At 48.0% G+C, this 21,827-nt stretch overlaps 1 pseudogene; it reads left to right on the top strand.

The window, feature by feature from the left end:
• The first annotated feature begins 3,797 nt into the window (after nt 1–3,797).
• The window catches only part of LOC147111257 (PHD finger protein 23A-like), a 33,170-nt pseudogene continuing 15,140 nt past the window's right edge, over nt 3,798–21,827 (top strand).

Genomic DNA, 21,827 nt, shown 5'->3' with positions numbered 1-21,827 from the left:
CATGGCAAAGGGTGCACATTGATTTTGCTGGTCCCTTTATGGACTCGATGTTTTTAATTGCGGTGGATGCACATTCAAAGTGGCCAGAGGTAATAAAAATGTCCTCAACCACCACAGAAAAAACTATCACAGTCTTACAAACCATATTCACCAGAAATGGGCTGCCTGAACAGATTTGCTCCGACAATGGACCACAGTTTGTGTCTGAAGAATTCCGGAGGTTCTTAAAGAACAATGGTGTTAAGCATTACACATCCGCCCCATATCATCCAGCCACTAATGGATTGGCTGAGAGGTTCATTCAAACATTCAAGAAGGCTATCAAGGCAATGTGTAATGAAGACATACCCCTACAACACAAGGTGGATAACTTCTTGTTTGCCTACCGGAATGCGACACATGCGGTTACCAACCAAACTCCAGCCATGATGTTCTTCAATCGAAGACTACGATGCCGCTTGGATTTGGTTAAGCCAAACATCAGAAGAGATGTGGAGAACAGGCAGTTTCAGAATATGAATGAAAGGCCGACCAGGAGTTTTAAGATAGGTCAACCAGTTTTGGCCCGGGACTACCGCACAGAGAAATGGCAGCCAGGAACGATCTGTACACGGCAAAGACCTCTAATGTATACCGTGGACGTTGGAGAGAGCATTGTAAGACGCCATGCTGACCAGATTCTAGAGTCACTGGAAAACGTCAATTCCACACCACGATCCGATACACCTGGTGATGAAACCGAAGTACCAATTGCATCTACCTCAGAATCGGTGATATTGGAAGCAGACGAACCAAACAATGACGTTGATCCCGAATCAACTTTGCCAGAAGAACCTGATACCCCAAAGAGGCGTTATCCAGACAGAATCAGGAAGCCTCCTCAAAGACTGAACTTATAATTGATTAACTTCAGCTAATGTATATAGCAACTGTAATTGTAAATATGTTATTTAATTATTAATCGAATGTTATGTACTGTTTAGCTAAAAGGGGAGGAATTGTAGTGTATGTACTTTGCAGAAGGAACTATATTCTGCAGCCCCTGTATACTGCAGTACCAGTAGTGACCACCCCGGTATATAAGCCTGTGTAGTAACTTTGCATAGTAGTTCCAGTTTGTCTCCATTCAGTAAACACCTGTTATAACCAACTCCTGCAGTCCGTGTCTCAATTACACACGGACATAATAGTCCAGCATTCATAATCACTCTAAAAGAAGACTTGCACCTTCCACCTCTTTTTGGAGAGGAAGTCTCGCCATCATAGCCCTTTATTGTTTTTAAATAAACATTTTAAAGCTCCCTCTAAAGAAGGAATGTTATCACTTGGTTCTCCTTTAAAGATGAAGCCATTTTTGAGTCTGTTCTTGGGATGTGGGTGACTCTGTTTGGGCCGGAGTTTCTTGCCTGTCCCTAGTTGCCCTGAGAAGATGGCGGTGGGCCTTCTTGAACCGCTGCCGTCCTCGCGGTGATGGTGCTCCCGCACGGGTGTTAGGTAGGGACCTCCGGGATATTGAGGAAGGAACAGTGATATATGTCTAAGGCAGGGTGATGTGTGACTCGGAGGGGATGGTGTTCCCCCCGACATTGTCCTCCTTCAATGGCAGAGGTTGGATGGGACCGAGGTGCTGCTGAAGGAGCTTATTTGAGTTGCTGTAGTGTGTTCTGTAGAACGTACACACTGCAGCCAGAGTCGCTGGTAGCAGAGCGAGTGGACGTTGAGTCCAATGGCAGGGGGAACCGATCAAGCAAACATCGACCCCTGTTATAAGGGAGACTCCTGCCATTAGACACTCCACCCACCCCCCACACCCTCCTTTTATCCACGCTCTTTGTCTGTCTTCTTTTTCTTCTCTCCCACATGGCAGCTGTCTTTCATTCTGCCAGCACAATTTACATTTCATCTAGAGCCATCCTTTGCTTCTTAATCTGTCCCATTACCATCTCCTCTTGCCTTGAATATCTCTTAATGTCTCTTAACCTCTTCCGCCTTCTATCCTATCACAGACCTTCCCTTTTGTTCTTTCATCCCCTCCCCCCTTTCCCAGCCCCTACACTTGCTTAAAAATCTGTTCCATTTCCTGCTTTTTTCCAGTTCTGATGTAAGGTCATCGATCTGAAACGTTAACTCTGTTTCTCTCTTCACAGATGCTGCCTGACCTGCTGAGTATCTCCAGCATTTTCTGTTTTTATTTCAGATTTCCAGCATCTGCAGTATTTTCTTGTTATATTATCAGGAACCACTTTTCAAAATCACTTGAACAAAGCAGAAAGTGTTGGAAAGTTCAATCAGCATCTGAAAGAGAAAAGACGGGTTTGTAGGTGTCTTCACACTACTACGAAAATACTGCGGTTGAAACTGACAATTAAACAAACGTGGTTTAATGTACTGAAACAGTTACAAACAAAAGAACACAGGAGAAACTCCACACAGGTCTGTTCACTAGCTGGATCCACGAGGACTGACTGAAACGCCCTACTCCCCTGACGTCATGACGTCATCACGTTTCCCGCCGTTGGGAACGTCATCGCGCCAGATCGCAATTTTATTGATCCCGCGCTTTTTGAACAGAGCAAACACTTAAAGGTAACAACTACGGTTAAAGACAATTATAAACATTACTGCAAGAGTCTCTTGATGGCTTTGCCACATACGCCCCCCCCAGAATTGTCTTTAACGAGGAACGTCAATCGCAGAGGAGGTTGGACAAGCCTGTTTGACCGACTCCTAAATTCCCGGAGAGGAAAACACTGAGCAGGTGGCGAGCTGGCAGGTAACACGGTGCGGGTAGGTGCGGCGGTAGCCGGCGGCCAGCCCCGGCGCGGGGGCTGAGCAGGTTCGACTGGCTGTTCGAGGTCCAGGTGCGCAGGCTTGAGGCGATCGACGGAGATGTGATCCGGCTTGCCCCCGAAGTCGATCACGAAACTCTTGTCCCCGGTCTGTAGAACCTGGAACGGACCCGCATATGGAGGTGCGAGCGGGGTGCGATGGGCATCTTGGCGTACAAAGACGAATTTAGCCTTTGACAGCTCCACGGGGACGTTGGAGGAATGCAAACCGTGCTGTGAGGTCAGAACTGGTCTGAAGCACTGAGCCGCATCCCGGTGGGCCTCTCGCTGACCGGCTGCAGACCACGGCCGCGTAGGTGACGGCAGGAATTCGCCCGGAACCCGAAGTGGCTGGCCATAAACCATTTCCGCGGCAGAAGATTGTAAATCCTCCTTCGGCGCTGTGCGCAGTCCCAGCATAACCCACGGCAGTTTATCGACCCATGCCGCATCCAGAAGGCTGTCCCTGAGCGACGCCTTCAATGAACGGTGTAACCGCTCGCACAACCTGTTCGCCTGCGGGTGGTAGGCCGTAGTGCGATGGAGGTTAGTGCCCAATGCGGAGGCCACCGCATTCCATAGTTCCGACGAGAATTGCGGCCCGCGGTCGGACGAAATATCCGCCGGAACACCGAAACGGGCTACCCATGATGAAATGAAGGCTCGAGCGACATCCGCAGAGGTGGTAGACGTCAGGGGAACCGCCTCTGGCCACCTCGTGGTGCGATCCACCATCGTCAGAAGGTGTGTAAAACCACGGGATGGTGGAAGTGGACCCACCAGGTCGACGTGAACGTGGTCGAACCGCCGCTCTGGTACCTCAAAGGTAGCCAGAGGGGCCCTGATGTGCCGTTGCACCTTGGCCCGCTGACAAACCACACAAGTGTTCGCCCAGTCACGGACGTCTTTGCATATCCCTCTCCATGCGAATTTGGAGACCAGCAGCTTCTGCGACGCACGCACCCCGGGATGCGACAGCCCGTGAATGGCGTCGAAAACGTCTCGGCGCCAGGTCGACGGAACAATCGGACGTGGATCACCCAAAGAGACGTTGCAGAGGAGAGTGGTACCCGCCGAATGGAACGGTACATCTCTCGGCTGAAGGCTGGCGGGGTCAGAACGAAAAGCTTGTGTCTCCGGGTCGGCAGCCTGGTCAGCAGCCATTCTCGCATAATCAATGCCTAATTGAATGGACTGGACGGCAGCGCAGGAGAGGCAATCCGCTACGACATTGTCCTTGCCGGCCACGTGCCGGACGTCGGTGGTAAACTCGGAAATGTATGTCAGCTGCCTCTGCTGCCGAGCCGACCACGGTTCGGCAGTCTTGGCCATCGCGAACGTCAGCGGTTTGTGGTTGACAAACACAGTGAAGCGGCGCCCTGCGAGGAGGAATCGGAAGTGGCGGATGGCCAAAAACAAAGCTAATAGCTCTTTGTCAAAGGTACTGTACCGGCGTTTGTGCCGCCGCAGCTGGCGGCTGAAAAATCCCAGTGGCTGCCACGCGCCGTCGACACATTGCTCCTGGACGGCCCCGACGGCATAGTCCGACGCGTCCGTCGTGAGAGCGATAGTAGCTCCTGGCCGGGGATGTGCCAACATCGTCGCGTTCGCGAGCGCGGTCTTCGTATCCCCGAAGGCGCGAACCATGTCTTGCAACCAACCCACGGGCTCCTTTCCCGTCTTGCCCGAGGGCCTCGTAGAGCGGCCGCATGAGCTGTGCGGCCCTGGGGACGAACTGATGGTAAAAATTAACCATCCCCAGGAACTCCTGCAAGGCCTTCACGGATTGCGGCTTCGGGAAAGCCGTGATCGCCTCCACCTTAGCTCGAAGCGGCATTGCTCCCTCGGAAGTTATGCGGTGGCCTAAAAAGTCGAGTTGCGACAGGCCAAAACGGCATTTGGCCGGATTTACAATGAAGCCGTGCTGCTGAAGACGACGAAAAAGAACACGGAGATGCTTGAGGTGTTCCTCCGTTGTGGTGCTGGCAATCAGAATGTCATCCAAGTAGACGAACAAAAAAATCGAGATTCCGCAGAACTGAATCCATAAGGTGCTGGAACGCCTGCACCGCGTTTTTAAGCCCAAAGGGCATGCGGAGGAACTCAAACAGTCCAAAAGGGGTGATGACGGCCGTCTTTTGAACATCCTGGGAATGCACTGGCACCTGATGGTACCCACGGACGAGGTCGACCTTAGAGAAGATTGACTTCCCCGCCAAATGTGCGGAGAAGTCCTGGATGTGCGGGACAGGGTAGCGGTCGGGCGTCGTTATATGATTGAGGCGACGATAGTCGCCACAGGGCCGCCATCCCCCGCCCGGCTTGGGGACGATGTGGAGCGGTGAAGACCAGGGACTACTGGACCGGCGAATAATCCCCATCCTCTCCATCGCGGCGAACTCCGCCGCGAGCTTGCTGGGATCTAAACGTCGCGCCCTGGCGTAGACGGGAGAGCTGGTCGTCGAAATATGGTGCTCCACCCAATGCTTGGCGGTCGAAGCTGAAAAGGTGGGCTTGGTCAGTTCGGGGAAATCCCCGAGAAGGCGGGAGAAGTCATCGGGAGGTGGCTGAGTGCAGGAGCCCGAGTGCAGCGCGGCCGTGCTGCGCGCACATGAAATACCGTCGAGCGTGGTGGCGTGAACGAGGCGACGATTCTTCACATCCACCAACAGGCCGTTGGTGCCGAAAAAGTCGGCACCCAAGAGAGCCTGCGAAATTTGAGCGGTGACGAAATCCCAGCTAAAACGTTGGCCACCGAAACAGACTTGTACCCGCCGGTTCCCGAAAGTGCAAATCGCACCCCCGTTGGCAGCTTGGAGGGGCGAACCCCGTCTGCCGGACTGAAGGTCGAGGACCGAGGCGGGAAGTATGCTGCACTGTGCCCCCGTGTCGCACAAAAAACGACGGCCCGAGATGGAGTCAGTTAAATACAGAAGATTCCCGGAATCGCCGATCGCCATCGTGGCCGCGGGGCATGCCCCGGTTCTGGTGTTCTTGTCTCGCGGTGGTCTGTTTGACGGTTTGGGTGCGAAACTGCAAGGCGGGCGGCAGCAGCGGGCTTTCAGGCCAAAACGAGCGTGGTAATAACAGTAACCGGTCGTCGGAGGCGTCGAGGCGGGGCCCTTCGGGGCTGGGCGTTGCGCAATGGCACAGTGTTGCTGTCGGACCGCGTATATTTTATCCGCCTCTTCGGCGAGCGCGATGCAATCCCCGGTGTCCGACCTGGTGAGGGCTGCTTGGACCTGTTCAGGAAGCTGACTAAGAAATAGCTCGCGAAACAGGAAACATTGGGGTTCGGATCCCAGGAGCATCAGCATGTGGCTCATTAGTTCCGAGGGTTTGGAGTCGCCTAACCCGGGTAGTGTAAGTAGACGGCGAGCATGCTCCGCCTTTGTAAGGCCAAATACCTGCAGCAGCCGTGTCTTGATGGCGACATACTTGGCCGGGGGTTTCTCCAGAAGGCTGATGATCCTCGACGCCGTTGAGCTGTCGAGGGCGGAGACCACGTACAAATATCGGAGCTGGTCCAGCACGATGTTGCGGAGCTCAAATTGTGCCTCAGCCTGCACAAACCAGGAGGCCGCCTGTTGTTCCCAGAATTGGGGGAGCTTCAAAGCCACTGCGTTGGCTTCCATCACTGGCCTGCGTTCCGTGTCCACCGCGAAAAACGTTCGTGAGGTTTCGGGGTCACCAATGTAGGTGTCTTCACACTACTACGAAAATACTGCGGTTGAAACTGACAATTAAACAAACGTGGTTTAATGTACTGAAACAGTTACAAACAAAAGAACGCATGAGAAACTCCACACAGGTCTGTACACCGGCTGGTTCCACAAGGACTGATTGAAACGCCCTACCCCCCTGACGTCATGACGTCATCACGTTTCCCGCCGTTGGGAACGTCACGTGACCCGCGTGATGATGTCATCGCGCCAGATCGCGATTTTATCGATCCCGCGCTGTTTGAACAGAGCAAACACTTAAAGGTAACAACTATGGTTAAAGACAATTATAAACGTTACTGCAAGAGTCTCTAGATGGCTTTGCCACAGGTTAACATTTTGTGCCTTCAGAACTGGCCGCCAAATCTAACCATTTGTTAGATTTCCAACATCCCCTAGTTTTCTGTTTTTTTTTAACCTCCTATAATTAATTTTAACGTTGTTTTCTTTTTTCTATTTATTTCAGAATGTTATGTCAGGACTGATTGCTGATGGCGTAATCACTGCATGTGTCTTGGAGGAGTTCCTGAGCCCAGCGCTGTGTGGGCGAAGCGCTGCACCAGTGCGTGGCAGGACATGGGTTGGCATCTGCTGCTCCTCGCACAGGCAATCCAGGGCTCGGTCGGGGCTGTTAGAAATCGATACAAATTGCCCATATTTAGTGCGAGTGTAATTAACACATGAATAATACCGGAACATTTTACACTAGGATCAAATGTTAAAGTTGAGTCGCCACCCAATGCCTGAGAAGTTAGTTTATCAGAATTAATTGCACGGATTTCTCGGAGTTGGCGCAAGGAAATGAGAAATAGAAAGACAGCTCTTTGAAACTGGAGTTAACTCAGGAAGTGTCGGTTCTGGTAACTGTATTTATACCTTAATGAATAGGATATACTGTATATCAATATCAAAACTCAATTTGTAAAATTAGATTCCCATTGATGTAGGGAATGGTGAGGATCGTTTTTCTTAAGAGCGCCCAGGTGTGTATTTCAAAGTTCTTGCAAATTCTGGCCGGATTTGCTTGGTGGCATTAGCCTGGCTTCTGCCCACTATTGACTTCCATTAACACACTCCATCAAAACCACCACAGCTGGAACCAGCAGCAGCGGCGACCCAGTTCATTCAAATTATTTTTAGCCCTCGATGGTGACATTAAAGTGAACTTCTCCCCAGCAAGCGTTGAACCTTGAGGGCCAGATGCTAATTGGTGTGACTCTTAATGGGAATGAGGGGGGTCTATGCCCACTCCTTCAGAACTCCAAGGTGGTCAAACATGTAGAACTCCAACGTGACACCGAGGATGCTGGACTACATGTGCCGTCCTGTGGAATGGCTGACATCGGCTATCAGTTGGAGCTGAGCGACTGCAATGCGTTTCCTTCTGCTCCCTATTGCCTCCGACAACCCTGAGTTTTCTCTGCAGCCATCCCTCATTCTCCAGCCAAAGGGTAAGGCAGGCTGCCTGCTCCCGGTTGTCAGCCAGCACTGCTCTGTCACCAGCCAGATACAGACGTTGGTGAGAGCAGTGACTGGCCAGCAGACTTCTTGTCCCCATTCCATCCCTGTAGAAAATGGCCAATGTGCAATCAACGCTCCCCCTCCCCAACAACAACCCTTGTCCCACCACAACGCGGCTGCAAACCAATGTACTTGGCACAGCATTCACTGCGCCACTTCAGGATATTGCACGTAGCTTCAGAAGGTGATCACCTTGCCTCACTACCCTACTTGACTGTTTTGAGGAAGTGACATCCCAGATGACTACCGGAAAACCCGATGTTGCCGTGTTGCTTAGATTTCCAAAAAGTCTTTGACAAAGTTCCTCACAAAAAAGTAAACGAAAACCTGACTGTCAATCAGAAATTGACCAAAGGAAAGGAAGCGGCGGGCACCTGTTAGGGAAGTGACATCGAGGGCGGGGTGAGGACGAAGTGTAGTGTCACAGGTATTGAGGCTCCGTTCCTAATCTACATTAATGACTTGCACTCAGAAACCCAGCACAAACTGGTCATAGTCAGAGCAGACAGACATCACCTCCTGATGGAATACTCTCCACTTGCCTGGATGAGTGCAGCACCAACAACACTCAAGAAGCTCAACACCATCCAGGACAAAGCAGCCCGCTTGATCGGCACCCCATCCACCACCTTAAAGTTTCACTCCCTCCACCACCAGCGCACCGTGGCTGCAGTGTGTACCATCTACAAGATGCACTGCAGCAACTCGCCAAGGCTTCTTCGGCAGCACCTCCCAAACCCGCGACCTCTTCCACCTAGAAGGACAAGGGCAGCAGGTGCATGGGAACACCACCACCTCCAAGTTCCCCTCCAAATCACACAGTATCCTGACTTGGAAATATATCGCCATTCCTTCATCGTTGCTGGGACAAAATCCTGGAACTTCCTCCCTAACAGCACTGTGGGAGTACCTTCACCACACGGACTGCAATGGTTCAAGAAGGCAGCTCACCACCACCTTCTCGAGGGCAATTAGGGATGGGCAATAAATGCTGGCCTTGCCAGCGACACCCACATCCCGTGCATGTCTAAATAAAATAAAAAATAGCACCTTGGCACATTCTCAGGACTTCTCAAATTGCCTCAGTTATTTTACACAGCAAAGTCCTACAGACAGCAGATGAGATGACCAATCAGTTAACCTCCTTATTTGAGTAGTGTTGGCTGATAGAGGAATGGTGTCCAGGAGGCCTGAAGAATTCTCTACTCTTCATCGGTGCTGTAAAATCTTTCACATCCACCTGAACAGGCAAACGGGCTCTCATTTTAATGTCTCATCTGCAAACCAGTACCTCCAACAATGCAGCACTCTTTCAGTGTTGCACAAAAGTGTTAGCCTAGATTATTGAGCTTGAACGCGTGATCTTAGAGAGGAGAGTGCTACTAACTGAGCCAAGCTGACACAGGCTAATCTTTTGTTAAAGAATTGAGTTGCAATGACTGGAGAAACTGGCATTCACTTGAAAAGAAATGATTGAAAGTGGACATTATATAAATATATACAAGGCCATCTAATGGTGCAGGTAAGGTAAATCCAGACCTCTTCTTCAAGGAAAAGCAAGACATTAGAACAAACGGGCATAAGCTAAAGCGGAAAACAGACAATTTCAGACAGATGGCAGGAAGAACATCTTCACACAAGATGTGATTGACACTTGGACTGGTCTTCCAGGTAAGATAGTGGAGGTAAAAATGCAAAATTCATTCTCAATAGATGATTCAGTGTGAGGCGTTAAACCGTCTGCCCTCTCAGGTGAACGTAAAAGATCCCATGGCACTAGTTCGTAAATGAGCAGGGGAGTTCTCCGCAGTGTCTTGCCCAATATTTATCCCTCAACCAACATCACTAAAAAAAAAACAGATGATCTGGTCATTATCTCATTGCTGTTTGTGGGACCTTGCTGTGCGCAAATTGGCCGCCGCATTTCCTACACTACAACAATGTTTATACTTCAAAAGTACTTAATTGGCTGTAAAGCGCTTTGGGGCGTCCTGAGGTCATGAAAGGCGCTATATAAATGCAAGTCTTTCTTTCTTTAATCTAAGTTTTTTTTTAATTGGATGAATGAGCTAAATTGAGCTGAATGGCTTCCCTTGTCTGTATTTTTCTTGTGATATTTGACAATTAATAATTTCCTAAAGTATTTTGCAGCCAGTGCAAGCATGTCTTAAACTGGGCAGTTTTTTTTTCCAACTGGTTATTAGGAATAATTTAGAAGTTTGTTAATATTGGGTTGCAGTTTGCTTGGCTTTATCTTCTGAAACTCCAGATGCAATCGAAGCTGACAGATGCAACCAATTAATAAAAGTGTCACACTCTAGCGGAGAGAACTGACAAAGCGAGCTGTATGTGATCCTGAGAGCTTGTGGATTTTAACTCCTACATTCTGTGCCAAAAAGTTACCTCACTATTTATTTTGTCTCCTTGAGAATTTTACCAATATTAAAAAGAAAACACAATGCCCGGGGGCAGGGCAGTGTTTTAACACCATGCATTGTAGAATTCTGCGCTATTGGCTTGTGTCTGCTATTCCCCACGTGGTAAGTCCCTAGTTGCAGCTAGTGTCTTCAGGGGAGAGCGCAATGCAGATGCAAAACAATATCCACTTTGGTGTCAATATAAATTCTAACAGGACTAGACAGACTAGATGCTGGAAGGATGTTCCCGATGGTGGGGGAGTCCAGAACCAGGGGTCACAGTCTAAGGATAAGGGGTAAGCCATTTAGGACTGAGATGAGGAGGAATTTCTTCACCCAGAGAGTGGTGAACCTGTGGAATTCTCTACCAAAGAAGGCAGTAGAGGCCAATTCATTAAATATATTCAAGAAGGAGTTGGATATATTTCTTAAGGCTAAAAGGATCAAGGGATATGGGGAGAAGGCAGGGACAGGGTACTGAATTTGGATGATCAGCCATGATCTCATTGAATGGCGGAGCAGGCTCGAGGGGCCAAATGGCCTACTCCTGCTCCTATCTTCTATGTTTCTATGTTCCTATCCCAGAGAGAGAGAGAGAAGGCAAATAGGAACAGGTACACAGCACAAAGTCAGCAACAGCAGCAACAACTTGCATTTATACAGCACCTTTAACATAGTAAAACATCCCATGGCGCTTCACAGGAGCGTTATCAAACAAAATTTGACACGGGCCACATAAGGAGATATTAGGACAGGGAGAGAGAGGTTTTAAGGAGCGTCTTAAAGGAAGAGAGAGAGGTGGAGAGGTTTAGGGAGGGAATTCCAGAGCTTAGGGCCCAGGCAGCTGAAGGCACAGCCACCATATGTGGAGCGATGAAGATTGAGGATGCGCATGAGGCCAGAATTAGAGAAGCGCAGAGGTCTCGGAGGGTTGTAGGGCTGGAGGAGGGTGCACAGATAGGGAGGGAGCGAGGCCATGGAGGGATTTGAATACAAGGATGAGAATTTGTAGGACCGGGAGCCAATGTAAAACAATGAGCACAGGGATGATGGGTGAGCGGAACTTGGTGCGCGTTGGGACGCGGGAAGCTGAGTTTTGGATGAGCTGAAGTTTACAGGGGGTGCGAGGCACAATATTTAAAAAAAGTGAAAACATGTTTTTTTTTTAAAGTTTAATAATAGTGCAGTGTTGGAGGTTTGTGGATGACGCATGAGGACGGGATTGTACTCGGCGGTGAGACATGCTCCCATGGTAGAAAAGTCCACTGATACTCAGTTTCGTTAGCCTACAAGATGAAGAGGCCTGGACTAATAATCCAGAGACATGAGTTCAAACCCCACCATGGCAGCTTGCGAATTTGATTTCAGTTAATTAAATAAATCTGGAATTAACAAGCTAGAATCAGTAATGGGGACCGTGAAATTATCGGATTGTTGTAAAAACCCATCTGGTTCACTAATGTCCTTGAGGGAAGGAAATCTGCTGTCCTTACCCGGTCTGGCCTATATGTGACTCCAGACCCACAGCAATTTGGTTGACTCTTAACTGCCCTCTGAAATGGCCGAGCAAGCCATTCAGTGTCAAACCGCTCACCACACGGACTGCAGCGGTTCAAGAATGTGACACACCGCCACCTTCTCGAGGACAACTGGGGATGGGCAATAAATGCTGGCCTTGCCAGCGACGCCCACATCCCGTGAATGAATTAAAAAAAAAAAAACAAGCCTTCAGGAGAATGAAGGTAGAGAAAAGCACGCCGCTCATTTGATAACCATTTTATTTTATTCTGAAAGAGCGCAGTGGTCAGTCACAAAGGTCAACTCCATCGCAAACCTTGTACTTCACTGGATAGTTCTCTTGGAAGCAGAAAACCAAATTAGAAGCTAAGGTCACCTGAGAGGCTGGTCTCCCGCAGGGTTTTGATGGATGGATACAGTATACGCACCAGCAATGCGAGGGAGGGGGAGCTGCAAGGGTGGTGTAGGGTGAACTCTCGTACAAGCTGAAACATTTTCAGAATTGCAAGGAGGCTATCTGATATTATTCTATAACAGGTGAATGTCATTTTTCACTGTTTAAAATAGGCAGTTGTTGTTGGGCTGATATAACCCTTCGTGCTTGGTTGATGTCTCATAGCACAGAAGGGGGGTGGGGAAAGACCATCTGATTAAATATAATGAGCGTAGTAGTCACTTGTAGAATGTTTTTGATAATCTGACTCATTTAGTTACTATTTTGGCATATCTTCAGAGTCTCCCAACTGATAAGTGTCTGTCCTGTCCTTGAACTTCTGACTCCCCTCCTTCCTTATCAGGGTCTCTCCCCAGGGTCTAATGCTTACCCATTATTGCTCAGACATAAACTTCATTTGAGTGATTAAGCTTTAGAGTGGGGCGGGGGTGGTGGTTGGAAGAAGTGGACTTCTCTTTGAATGTTCACTCTTATCAGTGCTGATCCTTACTTGGGGTTTGCTCCACGTGGCCACCCCCACCCACCCCATTGCTCAAGTGGACCATTCTTCATTCCTCAGCCTTTAACGACGAGTACAGGAAACTCTTTCTTATCCGGCACTGACGGGACCAGCGTGCTGCCGGTTGATCAAAAAGTCCGGATTACAGAGAGGTATACTTACTAAGATATGAGAGCCCCGTACACGGCCACAGATCCAGGCATCCCTGTTGCATGGCAACAGGTGCAGGAAACCCAGTTACGCGGCCACAGATCCAGGCGTCCCTGTTGCATGGCAACAGGTGCAGGAACCCCGGTTACACGGCCACAGATCCAGGCGTCCCTGTTGCATGGCAACAGGTGCAGGAACCCCAGTTAGAAGGCCACAGATCCAGGAACCCCGGTTACACGGCCACTAATATGAAGTAAAACTTACCTGAACCTACTCCTGAATTTTGCCGGTTAAGAGAGATTCCCGGTTCCGGTAAAAAGAGAGTTTCTTGTACTTGGCCATTCAGCTGTGGACGGCATCATAACAGAGCCAGATCCCGTCGTCAGCTGGCACTTTCCAGCAGGGTGCCCGCTGGATAAGGATTGGGAGCGGGAATCCTGGCTGATTTTTCCCTTCGCTTGTCTCGGAGTACGACTGAGGTCAATTGTCCCTAGCTGGGCCGGGGGAGGAGGGCAGGTGGGCTTTTCTCATTGGCATGGTTCAGTTTCACAATGGCTAATGCCATTGGACCGGGGTGGAAGGTGTGGAATTTGAATAATTTTCTCTGCGGCAATAATTAACTTCACAGACGTAAAAGGGACACATTTATGTTAAAATATCTATTTTTCCATAAATCAAGTAAGTAAATACAATGGAATATTGCATACCTTCGTCTAGTCAGGACCAGATTAGATAAATGAACAGGTGGCTTCTGTTAGAGAATAATATACGCATGGGTTCAACTACGGGCAATAAAGTTTCACCCGAGGCAGGCAATTGTTCCGGGTGATTACACAGTGATTGGATGTGCAATGATCCACTGAAATAGGCGAGAGTTAAGGCTGCTCTTGCGCATTCTTGTGTATTCCAGCCTGAATTTCTCTCCTGCGTGGTTCTCCCTGCATGCTTTAGTTGATGCAGCTCCAGAAAGCGAGTTGAGGGCGTCTCTGAGGCCTCTGCTCATGCCCGTAATGCAAGAAAGACCTAACGAGAGAGCGAGAGAGAATAATCGTTAAAATGTGAGAGAAAAAAATGCAGAAATAATACATTAGATGGGAGACATAGGGCCTCAGGCCCTGTGTCATCAGTCCACTATCAATCTCAAGTTCTACACCATTAGTGTGGTAATATTGTCACCCTGTGTCACATGGCTCTATTTTCACCTTCACGCGACATTGTAAAACCTACGTCGAAGGATCAAAGCAATGGTAAGAAATGCGATTTAAAATGAAAATCCATTACCCGATACATCTATACTTTGTAACGGACACTTCCAATTGGATTAGAGCCTTGCGTCTCACTGCCAGGTATCCATATTTGATCAGGAGGCCCAGGGTGTTTATAAACGAGTGACGTGCAATCCAGGAATAGGTAGCTCTGCTGACTAGTCGATAGGAGACTGGCATGTTGAAAGGAATCAGCCATAAAAGAGTGGACAAAGATGCCATCGAACTTCAGCGCATTAAAACTCAGTGGGGCATGGAGCGTGGAAAGACACAGACAGTTTCCAAGCCCAGTTTAAGAGTCTGAGTGGGGAGGTGCTGAGCAGAGTGCGCGGAGTATCCCAGGGAGGGGAAAAGGAAAAATCAGAGGGGAGATTCAGTCCTGGACAGTCTGCAGTGTCTCTAGGTGGTTGGCTATTGGGAACATCAAAGTGGCCCATGAGGAGGCTTACTAGGAGGAGGCCTGTGAGGAGGCCTACTCGGAGGAGGCCTGTGAGGAGGCTTACTAGGACGAAGCCTGTGAGGAGGCTTCCTTAACCCTCTTGTCTACAAGCATCAGGCATGGTAGATGAAGAAACGGGGAATCAAAACAGGGAATCTTACCCCACAATGATAAAGTTTTAAAAGAAAGAAATATGGAATAAAGATTTGATCATTTTAGAGTTGGGCTGATGCGGGGCCTACTGGCTCCTTGTTTTATTATGTGCTTGTGGGTTTTCCTTGGTTCACACCATCTTGCTCACATTCTTCTTTCTGCTTTGAAGGTTACTGTTGTTACCGACTTCTCACTGCAGTCTGAGTGTAGACAGCAGCTTCCCCAGTTAATAAAACCCAGCCCGATGTTAGCACGTCATCCCACAATCTTGGCACTGTGACACGGTTTAGAATATCCTCTCTGGGACGCTGGTAACCGGTGAAGTCAGGAGTTAACTTTCAACACATCAGCACTGGAAGGGAAGGCCTGGACTTTACTGTCCATGTTGTGGGAATATAAATCTTTAACGTGTTAAAATAAAAATGGGTTGGCAGCAGCAGACATGAAAGGGAACTAGCCCTGGCAGTGGATGAAAGTGAATTTGAAATGGCATGAACTGAAGAGATCTGGCCTCCCTCTCCTCAACATGTCACTCTGTCAGTATGTAACAAGGATTCCTTTTCAAATGCAGAGCCAAGGCCCACGGATAAATAACAGGAGAAAGATCCAAGTGACTGGGTGACTGCTGAGAGCAATTATGGCAGAATGGAAGGCCAGCCATCGTGGGTAGAGCAAGTGATTGCTCAGATCCACTTAGAAGCTGGCATTTTCACAGCGCGTGGAACTTTTTACTCAAAACGGTGCAGTATTAGGGCAGGTCTCTCTGGTAAAGCGTAGAAAATCCCAAGTAATTCATTGTATGCGAAGTGCTTTGGGATGTTCCTGAGAGACATAGGAACAGGAGTGGGCCATTCAGCTCCTCGAGCCTGTTCCTCCATTTAGTTAGATCCTGGTTGATCTGCAGCTCAATTCCAATTACCTGCCTTTGTTCCGTATCCCTTGATACCCTTACCGAATAAAAATGTGTCAATCTCACTTATGAGATTTCAATTGACCCAGCATCCACAGCCTTTTGGAGGAACAAGTTCCAGATTTCCACTACCCTTTGTTAGAAAAAAAAAGTGCTTCCTGATTTCATTCCTAAATGGCCTAGGTCTAATTTTAAAAAGATGGCCCCTTGTTTTGGATTCTTTCACCAGAGGAAATGGGGTAGATCCAGAGAAACGATTGAATCCCTTTCATTTTAAGCACCTCGATTAGATCATCCCTCAAGTTTCTAAACTCAAGGGAATACGAGCTGAGTTTAAGCAACCTGTCCTCATAATTTAACCCTTTAAGGCCTGGTATCATTCTGGTGAATCTGCACTGAACCCCCTCCAAGGCTAATGGATCTCTCTTGAGGTGCAGTGCCCAGAACTGAATGCAGTGCTCCAGATGGGGGCTTTGTACAACTGAAGCATCATTTCCTCACTTTTGAGTTTGAATCACTTGAGATAAAAGCCAACATTCGAGTAGCATTTTCGATTACTTTTTGTAGTAGGACGTAATAAGGAGCTACAGGAAACTCTCTATTTACCGGCACCTAAATAACCGGAAATCTCTGTTAACCGGCAAAATTCAGGAGTAGGTTCAGGCAAATTTTACTTCATATTAGTGGCCGTTCCTGGATCTGTGGCCGTGTAACCAGGGTTCCTGCACCTGTTGCTATGCAACAGGGACGCCTGGCTCTGTGGCCGTGTACGGGGCTCTCGTACCTTTTACTATACCTCTCTGTAATCCGGACTTTTTGATAAACCGGCACCACGCCGGTCCCGTCGGTGCCGGATAAAAAAGAGTTTCCTGTACTTAACAACAACAACTTGCAATTATATAGCACCTTTAATGTAGTGAAAAAGCCCCAAGGCGCTTCACAGGAGCGTTATCAGACAATATTTGACACCGAGCCACATAAAGAGATATTAGGACAGCTTGATCAAAGATGTAAGCTTTACGAGCAGCTTAAAGGAGGAGAGAAAGAGGCGGAGAGGTTTAGGCAGGGAATTCCAGAGCCTAGGGTCTAGGCAGCTGAAGGCACGGCCCGCCAGTGGTGGAGTGATGAAAATCAGGGATGTGCAAGAGGCCAGAATTGGAGGAGGACAGAGATCGTGGAGGATTGTAGGGCTGGAGGAGGTTACAGAGATAGGGAGGGGCAAGGCCATGGAGGGATTTTTAAAAATTTGTTTTATGGGATGTGGGCGTCGCTGGCAAGGCCAGCATTTATTGCCCATCCCTAATGGCCCTCGAGAAGGTGGTGGTGAGCCACCTTCTTGAACCGCTGCAGTCTGTGTGGTGAAGGTACTCCCACAGTGCTGTTAGGTAGGGAGTTCAAGGATTTTGACCCAGCGACGATGAAGGATGGTGTGTGGCTTGGAGGGGAACTTGGAGGCGGTGGTGTTCCCATGCGCCTGCTGCCCTTGTCCTTCTAGGTGGAAGTGGTCGCGGGTTTGGCAGGTGCTGCCGAAGAAGCCTTGGCGAGTTGCTGCAGTGCATCTTGTAGATGGTACACACTGCAGCCATGGTACGCCGGTGGTGGAGGGAGTGAATGTTGAAGGTGGTGGATGAGGTGCCAATTAAGCGGGCTGCTTTGTCCTGGATGGTGTCAAGCTTCATGAGTGTTTTTGGAGCTGCACTCATCCAGGCAAGTGTAGAGTATTCCATCACACTCCTTACTTGTGCCTTGCAGATGGTGGTAAGGCTTTGGGGAGTCAGGAGGTGATACACTCGCCACAGAATACCTAGCCTCTGACAGTATTTATGTGGCTGGTCCAGTTAAGTTTCTGGTTAATGGTGACCCCCAGGATGTTGATGGTGGGGGATTCGGTGACGGTAATGCCGTTGAATGTCATGGGGCGGTGGTTAGACTCTCGCTTGTTGGAGATAGTCATTGCCTGGCACTTCTGTGGCACAAATGTTACCTGCCACTTATCAGCCCACGCCTGAGCATCGTCCAGGTCTTGTTGCATGCGGGCACGGACTGCTTCATTATCTGTGGAGTTGTGAATGGCGCTGAACACTGTGCAGTCATCAGCGAACATCCCTATTTCTGACCTTATGTTGGAGGGAAGGTCATTGATGAAGCAGCTGAAGATGGTTGGGCGTAGGACACTGCACACAAGAATGAGAATTTTAAATTTGAGTTGCTGCTGGACTGGGAGCCAATGTAGGTAGCGAGCACGGGGGTGATGGGTGAACGGGACTTGGCGCGAGTGAGGATACGGGCAGCATTTCAATGCAAGTTCTTTCGCTCTTTCTAAGTAGAGTGTTTCAAAGAGAAAAAGAAGAAATCAATTCCACCTCTTAACCAGAATGATTTTTATGATTTTTATATTTGATTCAAGAAATGAAGAACCAGTTATAATCTTTGACAATGCCTAAGGAGCAGAAACCTGGAGGATTGCAGCAGAATATAAGCAGCATCATGACAAATAAAACAGCTGAGCAATGGGTTACATAGAATTACTTCGAGTCTACGTCACAGAAACAGAACATTCGGTCCGACTGGTCCGTGCCGGTGTTTATGTTCCACACGAGCCTCCTCCCACCCCTCTTCGTCTAACCATATCAGCATATCCTTTTATTCCTTTCTCCATCATGTGCTTATCTAGCTTCCCCTTAAATGCATCTATACTATTCGCCTCAACCACTCCCTGTGGCAGCGAGTTCCACATTCTCACCACTCTCTGGGTAAAGAAATTTCTCCTCAATTCCCTATTGGATTTATTAGCGACTATCTTATATTTATGACCCCTAGTTTTGGCCTCCCCCACAAACAGCTTCTCTATGTCTACCCAACAAACCCTTTCCTAATCTTAAAGACCTCTATCAGGTCATCCCTTGGCCTTCTCGTTTTGAGAGAGAGCGAAATAAAGCATTGGATTTGTAGTGTATGTACCTTTAAGGGGAGAACTACTTTTTACAGCTCCTGTATACTGTAGTACCGGCAGTGACCACACCTGTATATAAGAACATAAGAACATAAGAAATAGGAGCAGGAGTAGGCCAATTGGCCCCTCGAGCCTGCCCCGCCATTCAATAAGATCATGGCTGATCTGATCCTAACCGCCAATCTACTATCACAGAACCACCTCCTGAATCTAACAGAATTAGACACACAAAATAGGAGCAGGATCAGGCTACACGGCCCCTGGGCCCGCTCCGCTACCCACAGGGCCATGTCCGATCCGAACCTAGACTCATGTCCAAATTCCTGCCCGCCCCCCGTAACCCTTAATTCCCTTTACTTCTAGGAAACTGTCTATTTCTGTTTTAAATTTATGTAATGATGTAGCTTCTACAGCTTTTTGGGGCAGCATATTCTATGGACCTACCACCCTCTGAGTGAAGTAGTTCCTCCTCATCTCAGTTTTGAAAGAGCAGCCCCTTATTCTAAGACTATGCCCCCTAGTTCTAGTTTCACCCATCATCGGGAACATCCTCCCCGCATCCACCCGATCCAACCCCTTCACAATCTTATATGTTTCAATAAGATCGCCTCTCATTCTTCTGAACTCCAATGAGTAGAGTCCCAATCTACTCAACCTCTCCTCATATGTCCATCCCCTCATCCCCGGGATTAACCGAGTGAACCTTCTTTGTACTGACTCGAGAGCAAGTATGTCTTTTCTTAAGTATGGACACCAAAACTGTATGCAGTATTCCAGGTGCGGTCTCACCAATACCTTGTACAACTGAAGCAATACCTCCCTATTTTTATATTCTATCCCCCTAGCAATGAAAGCCAACATTCCATTGGCCTTCTTAATCACTTGCTGCACCTGCATACTAACCTTCTGAGTTTTGTGCACCAGGACCCCCAGATCCCATTGTACTTCAGTACTTTCCAGTTTCTTGCCATTAAGATAATAACTTGCTCTACAATTTTTCTTGCCAAAGTGCATAACCTCACACTTTCCAGTATTGTATTCCATCTGCCAAATCTCTGCCCACTTACTTAGCCTGTCTATGTCCCCTTGCAGGTTTTTTATGTCCTCCTCACTCACTACTTTCCCTCCCATCTTAGTATCATCTGCAAACTTTGATATGTTACACTCGGTCCCCTCCTCCAAATCGTTAATATAGATTGTAAAGAGTTGGGGACCCAGCACAGACCCCTGCGGAACACCACTAGTTACTGATTGCCAGTCTGAGAATGAACCATTTATCCCAACTCTCTGCCTTCTGTTAGATAGCCAATCCTCTATCCATGCCAGAATATTACCCCCAATCCCGTGATTTTTTATCTTAAGCAATAATCTTTTGTGTGGCACCTTGTCAAATGCCTTTTGGAAGTCTAAATACACTACGTCCACTGGTTCCCCTTTATCCACCCTATAGGTTACTTCCTCAAAGAACTCCAGCAAATTTGTCAAACATGACTTCCCCTTCATAAAACCATGCTGACTTTGTCCTATTAAATTATGATTATCCAAATGTCCTGTTACTGTCTCCTTAATAATGGACTCCAAAATTTTACCTACCACAGATGTTAGGCTAACTGGTCTATAGTTTCCAGCCTTCTGTCTACTGCCCTTTTTAAATAAGGGTGTTACATTAGCAGTTTTCCAGTCTGCCGGGACCTTTGCTGAGTCCAGGGAGTTTTGGAAAATTATTACCAATGCATCCACAATCCCTACCGCCACTTCCCTCAAGACCCTAGGATGTAAGCCATCAGGTCCAGGTGATTTATCCGCCTTGAGTCCCATTATTTTACCGAGTACCACTTCCTTAGTGATTTTGATCGTGTTTAGCTCCTCCCCCCCTATAGCCCCCTGTTTGTCCAGTGTTGGGATATTCTTAGTGTCCTCTACTGTAAAGACTGATACAAAATATTCATTCAGTGTTTTTGCCATCTCTATATTTCCCACCATTAATTTCCCGGTCTCATCCTCTAAGGGACCAACATTTACTTTAGCCACCCTTTTTCTTTTTATATAACTATAAAAACTCTTACTATCTGTTTTTATATTTTTTGCTAATTTACTTTCATAATCTACCTTCCCTTTCTTAATCAATCTTTTTGTTATTTTTTGCTGTCTTTTAAAGTTTTCCCAATCCTCTAGCCTCCCACTAGATTTGGCTACCCTGAGTAGGGATCTGTACTGTTAGTTTTAGAGTAACCCTCATCCAGTAAACACCGTTGATTGTTCCTCTGCAGTCCCTGTCTATTTATTGAAGGACACCATACATCAAGGTTCACGGATTTAACAGGATTTCTGTTGGAATTTGTGGTAAAACAAGTTGGAAATAAAATAATATCAATCAAATGAACGTAGTCAGCAATTTACGAACTGAAGTATAAGCTACAAAATTTGATCAGAAGGGACAAAGCAATAAGTAAAGATAAGTAGACATGGTGACAGCACAAGTGAGTTTCAGAAAGTCAAGACTCTCCTTGGAAAGTGTCAATCAAAGCAAGCTAGTTTGAACTCCGTGATGTAACCTACTTGTTGTAATGCCTCATGATTACAGCCCCTCCCTGGTGTATTACTCTGCCATGCAAACCAGAAGGTCTCACGTTGACCTCCCGACCTGTGGTGAGTTCATTGATCTCATCCAGGCAGCACTTGGACCTCTACAATTGGTCGTAATGCCCCTTGGTTCACGGAAGGAAAAAGTCAGGCAGAATCATCCGTGCCTTTGTTACCTCTAGACTTGACTATTCCAATGCTCTGCTGGCCGGCCTTTCATCTTCCACACTACATAAAGTTGAGTTCATCCAAAACACTGTTGCAAGTATCCTACTCGCACCAAATCCTGTTCGCTCATCACCCCTGCGCTCGTCGACCTACATTGTCTCCCGGTCCGGCAACGCCTCGGTTTTAAAGTTCTCATCCTTGTTTTCAAATCCCTCCATGGCCTCGCCCCTCCCTATCTCTGTAACCT

The sequence above is a fragment of the Somniosus microcephalus genome, chromosome 11, assembly GCF_052327205.1.
Source record: "Somniosus microcephalus isolate GS21.2 chromosome 11, FLI_Smic_1.0, whole genome shotgun sequence".
In the NCBI taxonomy this organism is placed as follows: Eukaryota; Metazoa; Chordata; class Chondrichthyes; order Squaliformes; family Somniosidae; genus Somniosus; species Somniosus microcephalus.
Note: the sequence above shows the minus strand (reverse complement) of the source record. Positions and strands in the feature narration are given on the sequence as shown.